We start from the raw sequence: 7,469 nt of genomic DNA on the forward strand, positions 1-7,469 counted from the left end.
GCACCCTTTTTGGCTTCAGTTCATATGTGAATCCTTGAAAATATAATTCTAAACTGTTCTGAAATGTAGACTGAAGCCGATAAAGATCATGTGAATACAGTCAAGCTGTGAAATAACGAGTTAGCTGTTGGGCTACATATTAAATGTAGATCCGTATTTTGGAGAAGGTTGTCATAGAACAAAATTCTGAGCCAAGGCATGAGAAGCTGTATTTTAAAAAATGTGCTTTATAATTACTGAATCACCAGTAGAAAAAGGTGTTCATTGCAGAAACTGACCTCTGAGTAAAGCTGAGCTCACTGAAAAGATTTCCAACAGGTTTCTACACAGAGGTTCAGAATGTAACGAGACATGTTTGGGGAATGAAAGCGGTCCCAACCCCAAGAGTATTAGCTTCAGCTTAATTCTTTAATCTTATTAGGAAATGACATTTGTTTCATAGCTGATGCCTTGTCATGTTCTAAAATGCTGTATACCTGCACACTGTAAAATGTCTAAGAGTTATTTTTATAATATTTTTGTACTAAGTTTTCTTAATATTTATAATAAATATATTTTTCATTTTTATTATCGAATCTAATGCTCTTTCCAGATGATTCTATTAAAACTTTTAATGGTTATTTATCATCTATGAGTCCAAATGTTTGCATTCAGTCCTCATCTCATTAGCTTCTTACTCAGCCTAGGAAGTTATATTTTGTTTGTTGACTTCAGCCCTGCTATCTGTTATAAGGGCAAGCCTGTGCTTCTGGGCCTTTGGACAGTACAAGAAAGAATAAAGGCCCTTAGCCAATACTGTGTATCTGTTCCATATTCTTCTCTATAATAAATTCTCCCGTTAGCTTCTGTGTCAGTAGCCTTGTTGGCTTGTGGTGTAACAGTGTTACCAGTCAGTGCTGTCTCACCATGGAGCAGTTGGTTTTCCAATCGGTAATACCACACACCCCTCATATAAAAACCACTCCAGACAGAAATTAAATCTGTCTCATAAGCCTGGCCTAGGACAATGAATGGCAGGCACAGCCTGGGGGAAAGTATCTGGAAATACATCAAAGGAGGCTGGCTTGATAATAGTTCTCACTCATCCTACAGTAATGTACATTTTACAACATTGGGGTCTCTCAGGAAAACAGCATCACACCTTCCTTTATCCCCATTCTGCTTCCCCCATTCACCCATTTACCATATTCACAACACCTGGAAGTTCCTCTCCATCCCGCACATCAAGGGGCATCCACAGATATTATCAGCTCCGGGAAAGTAACCAGGCTCTGCCAAATTCTTTTATCTCCCTCTGGGAGAGCTATTAACCATTTGTCCAGGTCTCTGGGAACCTTCCTGTAAACATATCAACACTGTTGTTCCTTTGAAGCAACCCCATCAGCATACCCGCAGGTATCATTTTGGGTATAAATATACCCATGCTATCCACATTGTGTGTGCATGTAACCCAACACCCAAGATGCTGGTCGCCTAACCTCTAACCTTCTGGACAGACCTGAGTATCTTCAAGACTGGTAGATACAACTTTTTCCACAAAATCTATTTCCCCCATCTCACTCTACTTAATCAGCCTTGCAAGTGTGTTTCTAGTATGTATTTTGTATGTGTGTTTTGCCTTCTAGTAGTTTTCAATAAAACTCTGTTAAACATCAGCCTGGTTCATTAGAGAATTCTCTGGAGGAAGGATCTTGGTATGCAAAGGTGAAAAAGGTCCCAAGTTATCCGACTCTCGCTAAGAACTAAATTCCCCAATCAACCAATTAATTAGTTCAGTTTGGGTAACAACAGTTTGTCCAAATCATCCGAAGTTTGGCTTCTAGGCATAGCCTCCTGTGATTCATAAACACAAGTTCCTCTGGATACAAGTGGCATTTGATTGTTTCCTAAGCCAATTGTAGAAGGGAGGATTTTAAAAAGACTGTGTATCAACAGTCTGCTCATATATTCAATTACAAAACTCCCATAATATAAACCTGCCTTGTAGAGTTAGCAGTACAAAGCAGAGTAAAGAAGGCCACAATGAATAACAACTGCAATGCAAGCTAAACAATCGTGGGATCTACTGGCTACACAACACACATGGAAACAAAGAGTCTTCAGGAATACTTGACAAAGGGTGTAGGAGACTGCATCCGAATCTGCCAAATGGATATTGAGGGTATAAGCAAATTCCCTGAAGATGGCAAGTTGCCAGGGGATATTAGTGCTGATTAGATTTCCAAGGCACTGAAGGATATCAAGGGTGAAAGGCACCAGGCTTTGACTGCAACCATGAGTTTCCTGATCAACAGTGGTACGTTCACTAAGAAGTGGCTGGCAAAGTTTCTCATTGATGTCATGAGAAAAGGAAGACTCCCAGGGTAATTCAAGAAAGTAAAGATAGTTGCTGTTCTGAAACCTGGAAAGCCAAAACATCTGGCGGAAAGTTACAGACCTATTTCCCTTCTGAGCTCCTATTATAAACTCCTTGAGAGGCTAATCCTGAACAGAATCAGTGACAGAATTAACAAACGTGTCCCTATTTAGCAAGCAGGATTTGAACCCCGTCGTTGTTGGGAAGACCAGGTTCTACGCTTAACAACTTTCATTGAGGCAGCGTATCAGAAGTGTCTTAAGACACTTTTAGTTGATCTGATTGCCGCTTATGACACAGTCTGGAGGGATGGTCTGCTGTTCAAGTTGTTACAAGTTTTCCCCTGCAGAACATTATTTTGTGCTGAGTGATAGAACTTTCCAACTAAATAAGAGTCAGTAAATCAATAAGCAGAAAAAAACCTGAATAATGGCCTACCCCAGGGCTCTGTTCTCACTCCAGTTCTTTCCCCCCCTTTTTTCCATTCAAGAATTCTTTCCAGTTCTTTTCAATCTATACATTTCTGATGTTCTCAAGATGATATCCAGGAAGTCTGCTTATGCCGATGACATGGTGATTGCTGGAAGGTACAAATCAACTGAATGGACTGAGGAAATACTGACTTAGGGACCTTGAATTTTTGGCTGAATACTACCTGTTATGTATTATGTTATGTAAATGGAAGCTTATCCCAAAACCAGGAAAAATTGAATGTTCCTGTTTCCATCTCAACAACAATCTTGCCATTAATTGAATGTCTACTTTAATGGCACCCAACTTACACATAACCATACACCTAAGCACCTTGGCATTACCCTGGACAGGACTTTGAGCTATAAACACCATCTTACCAATGTAGCGGCAAAAATACATCCACAAAACAATATTCTCCAAAAATTATCTGGTATAACTTGCGGTGCAACACTTAGGCCCCTGCCACACGGGCAGGAAACTGCAGAGGAGAAGTGTGGCTGTTTGCCCCGGGGCAAACTAACATGCAGTAAAGCGATCAGACCTACTGTGGAGGTTCTGTGGAGGTACTGTGGAGGTTCCATGGCAAGGGAGAGGTGCCGATCACAACACACGCCTGCGCGCAATGAGGACGCGCGCGGCGCGGCGAACTGGTTTTCTTTTTTTGTGTACACTACGAATGCGCATGCTCCGTTGGGTGCGTGTGCGCATCCACGGAGACGTGGGGGAAAAAAAACCCTTTTCCGCAAGGGGACATGGGCGGGCGCCGGATACCACCGGAAACGCGATCAGACGCCCGCCCTTGCCCCGCAGTTTCTGGAAACTAGTACCTCCAAGGTACTAGTTTTTTGCTGCGCTTTTTCGGCAGGAAGCCTCAGTTGTGCCACGGAAGCACTACGCTTCCCAGATGTGCTGGTGAGATCGCGACCGGAAACTCCGCTTGTCTTCCGTATCTCTTGCGTGGCTAATGTTGCGTGTGACCGCAGCCTTAGATGCTCAGCTTTGGGGTTGGTGTATAGTACTGTGGAATATGGTGCTTCAGTGTGGCTTAACAGCCTCCCATGTCCACAAACTTGATGTCCAACTCAATACAATGAGAACCATCAGTGGATGTATTAAACCCACTCCAACCTATTGGCTACCCGTATTGTGCCACATCACTCCCCCACATCTCCGAAGACAAGATGCTCTTTTTTGTGCATATAGAAAGATAACTGAAAACAGAGAGTTGGCCATCTGCAAAGATATGGCTGATGTGGGCCTATCCAGACTAAGATCCTGACACCCAGTAATAAGATCTGCAAACTGTGCAATCACAAAATTTTGATCTAGGGAATGAATGGTTGTGAACATGGATGCAATCAGTTCTATCCAATATCCATAACCTAATAAGCACCAACAAGAGGCCCACAGGATTTGACTTGCCATGTAAAGTATGAAAGACGACTAACAGAATATGAACAGTCTTTGGTAGTTGCGCAGACCGGTTGTTTAAATGGAGCAAAATACCAGGACCCAAATGTGATTGTGGTGCAGCTCGCCAAATTTCAAATACCTTTTATTGGCATGCAATATTAGAAGCATTTACCAATAATACAATCCAAAAGAAATTATAAAATAGATAGTCGTGGCTATGTCAGGCCTAACTCAAGTTGTCACAAGCTAGATTTGACCATACAAAAGATGCCTGAATCATAAAATAAATTGGCATTCTAAGCTTTTAAACTTAAGTTTTTAGACTTATAAATTAAGAATCATTAATATGGTCAGGGTCACTCTTCCGTTTTATAAAACCATGGAGAAACTTAGCGGTCAGTTCAATGATCTCCGGATCTCGTGAAGCAAGGAGAAATTGTACCTTGATTCTATCTGATTGGCCTGCTACCAACCTAAGGGGGGCTTCTATAAATTCCACTCGAATGTCATTTAACAATTTACAGTGTAAGAGTATGTGCTCAACAGTTTCTATTTCTCTTCTATGACATCCACAGAATCTGACTGAATAAGGAATTTGCTTATATCTCCCCTCAAGAATAGCAGAGGGGAGAACATTAAGACGGGCCAACAGATAAGCTCTACACATTTGCGGTGAGGTCAGGCAGAAAAAGTAATATGGTAGAGCACCAGAAAGGGGATAGGCCCACCTTACTGAGGAAACTATTTTCCATCTGTCACAGGAATGTGAGTGTCATGCTTTCCACGGTGATGTGATGGAGCTCTTTGAACTCTTCCCAGCTGCAACTGAGTGGATTGAAAATATATATATATTAGTATTTAGGGGGATTGCCCAATTGGTCTGCATACCTGCTGTATCAACTTGGTTACGTATTTTATATTATTACTTAGAGTAAGGCCCCTTGTGGGAAGAAATACAACGAGCTCTAGAAAGAGGCTCCAGGTGAGTGTCCTGGCTGTGGCTGGTGGGGCAGCAGAAGGAAGGGGGGGAATAGAGGGAGGGGGGCCATGTTTGTTTCCTTCTGTTTAGCCATAAGGCAGGGCTGTCTCAAGTCATTTTGCTGCTCCAAGTGAGTAGTATGGGAGGAGAGCTGCATGCCATGTTTTCTAGGTTTCAAGAGTCTGGAAAGTGGTTCCACAGCCAGTTACAGGGTTGCCAACTCTGGGTTGGGAAATACCTGTAAATTTGAAGGGTAGAGCCTGGGGAGGGCAGCGTTTGGGTAGAGAGGGACCTCAACAGGGTATAATGCCATAGAGTCCACTTCCCAAAGCAGCCATTTTCTCCAGGAGAACTGATCTTGGAGATCTCCAGGTGCCAGCTGGAGGTTGGCAATACTAAGGGAAGGGTCAGGTCAGGCTGATACTGACCACTATACATTACTGTCTCTATTCTTGCACTGCCTCATAGGAGTTGTAGTTATTTCTCTGGGGAATTTAATGTCAGCCTACTGATAAGCTAGCGTTTTAAATGTAAAACTAGGACTTCATTAAAAGCCTCCACCATCCCCATAGCCAGCCCCATAGTTAGAGGTGACCCAGATAAAAGGATTGCACACCTTTTTATTGAATTTTTTTAAGAATAGAGGACAATGTTTTAATTATTGTACAAAATTTAAGGCAAAAAAGATTCCCTTTAAAAATAATCACATACTGCAGATAATAAAACAGCAAAACAACAAAAACATATTAAAACCAAACATAAAGTAATAATTATGACAACAAAACATAATTACTGTAAGGTAAGACTTGTCTTTGCTTCTACTTTATCTCTGGTTTTTTAATGAAAAAAGAACTGGCCAGCAGCCTGCCGTCCCTGGTGGAGGCCGTGTCGGGCTGGGCATTGGAACACCCTAGACCGATTGTCCTTTGTGATTTCAATGTCCATGCGGACGATGTGGCCTCCACTCAGGCGATGGACCTAGTGTCATCCGGTGCTCGGTCCATGGGGTCGCGAAGAGTCGGACTCGACTGTGTGACTGAACAACATACTTTGTGGAAAATTTCACCAAATCACTTTTACTCTTAGGAACAAAGTCCTTAAAGTACTTCATAACTAAACTTAGAACAATCTGTCTTCTGACTGGGAAGTCATCATGTTTCCCCAAAAATGCAGTAATGAAAACAGAAAAACACAAACTGCATTCGCAAAAATCAAAGAAATACTGACTTACTGACCATTTTTTTTAAAAACTGACAAACTACTGACCAAGATGAAAAAACTGACTTTTACTGATTTCACTGACCATTTCCCACCCCTGCGTGTGAGACCACTTTACTCAGTGCACAGGGATAGTTCTCTGCCAAGGGGACAGAGGGGAGCCCATGAGATGGCAGGGCTGGTGGGGCTCAGCTTTTTCCCATTGTGTCTGACAAAGCACAGGCCTCATTTTCAAAGATAGGCTTGTGAGAATTTGGGGAACTTAAAGTAAGGAAGATGCCTAATGCTGGTTTATGGAGTTTCCCCCATTTTTAAGGCTGCCTGGCTTGAAGCCAATGCACAGTCACAATTGGAGTGGCAAGATGGCTGTTCAGCAAACTTTATTTTGGATTGTTTCTTCAGGAACCTACGAGAGGAATGCTTGCCCCTCTGTACAACACTACAGCCCTCCATAGGAGCTTCTCTCTCTCTCTCTGAGGGGGTTTACCATTGGAGATTTATTGCAGAGGATAGCTGTGTTGATCTGCAATGGAACAGTTAGATTCGAACCCAATAGCACCTTAGAGACCAACAAGATTTTCCAGGTATAAGCTTTGGAGAGTCAAAGCTCCCTTCCTCAGATACCTCAGCTTTGACTCTGGAAAGCTTATACCTTGAAAATCTTGCTGGTCTCTGAGGTGCTACTGTTTGAAGATGTTTGATAGCTTTGCTTGCAAAATGGATTTTAGAGGAAATACCCAAAGGCTTCTTTATGGCACGAATTAGCAACTGGAGACCCCTGGTCCAAATCCAATCCCTCAAAGGATGCCAGCTGGGCCTCCCCCCACTTAGAAACACACAATGCGTCGGTAAAGCGACAACAGCACATGGTGGCATGGTACATTACGGGACTGAGGTGTTCGAGTTTCAGGGCCCCTAAGTCCATTTTGTGAAATGGCCCTGCAAGGACGACACCGTGGTGACTGAGGAAGTCTTGCTTCCAGCAGAGCCGGGATTCGGATCTCTCTTACTGCTGTCTTGGACGTCAGT

Source organism: Gekko japonicus, unplaced genomic scaffold (assembly GCF_001447785.1).
Source record: "Gekko japonicus isolate JY-2015 unplaced genomic scaffold, Gekko_japonicus_V1.1 scaffold211, whole genome shotgun sequence".
Classification (NCBI taxonomy): domain Eukaryota; kingdom Metazoa; phylum Chordata; class Lepidosauria; order Squamata; family Gekkonidae; genus Gekko; species Gekko japonicus.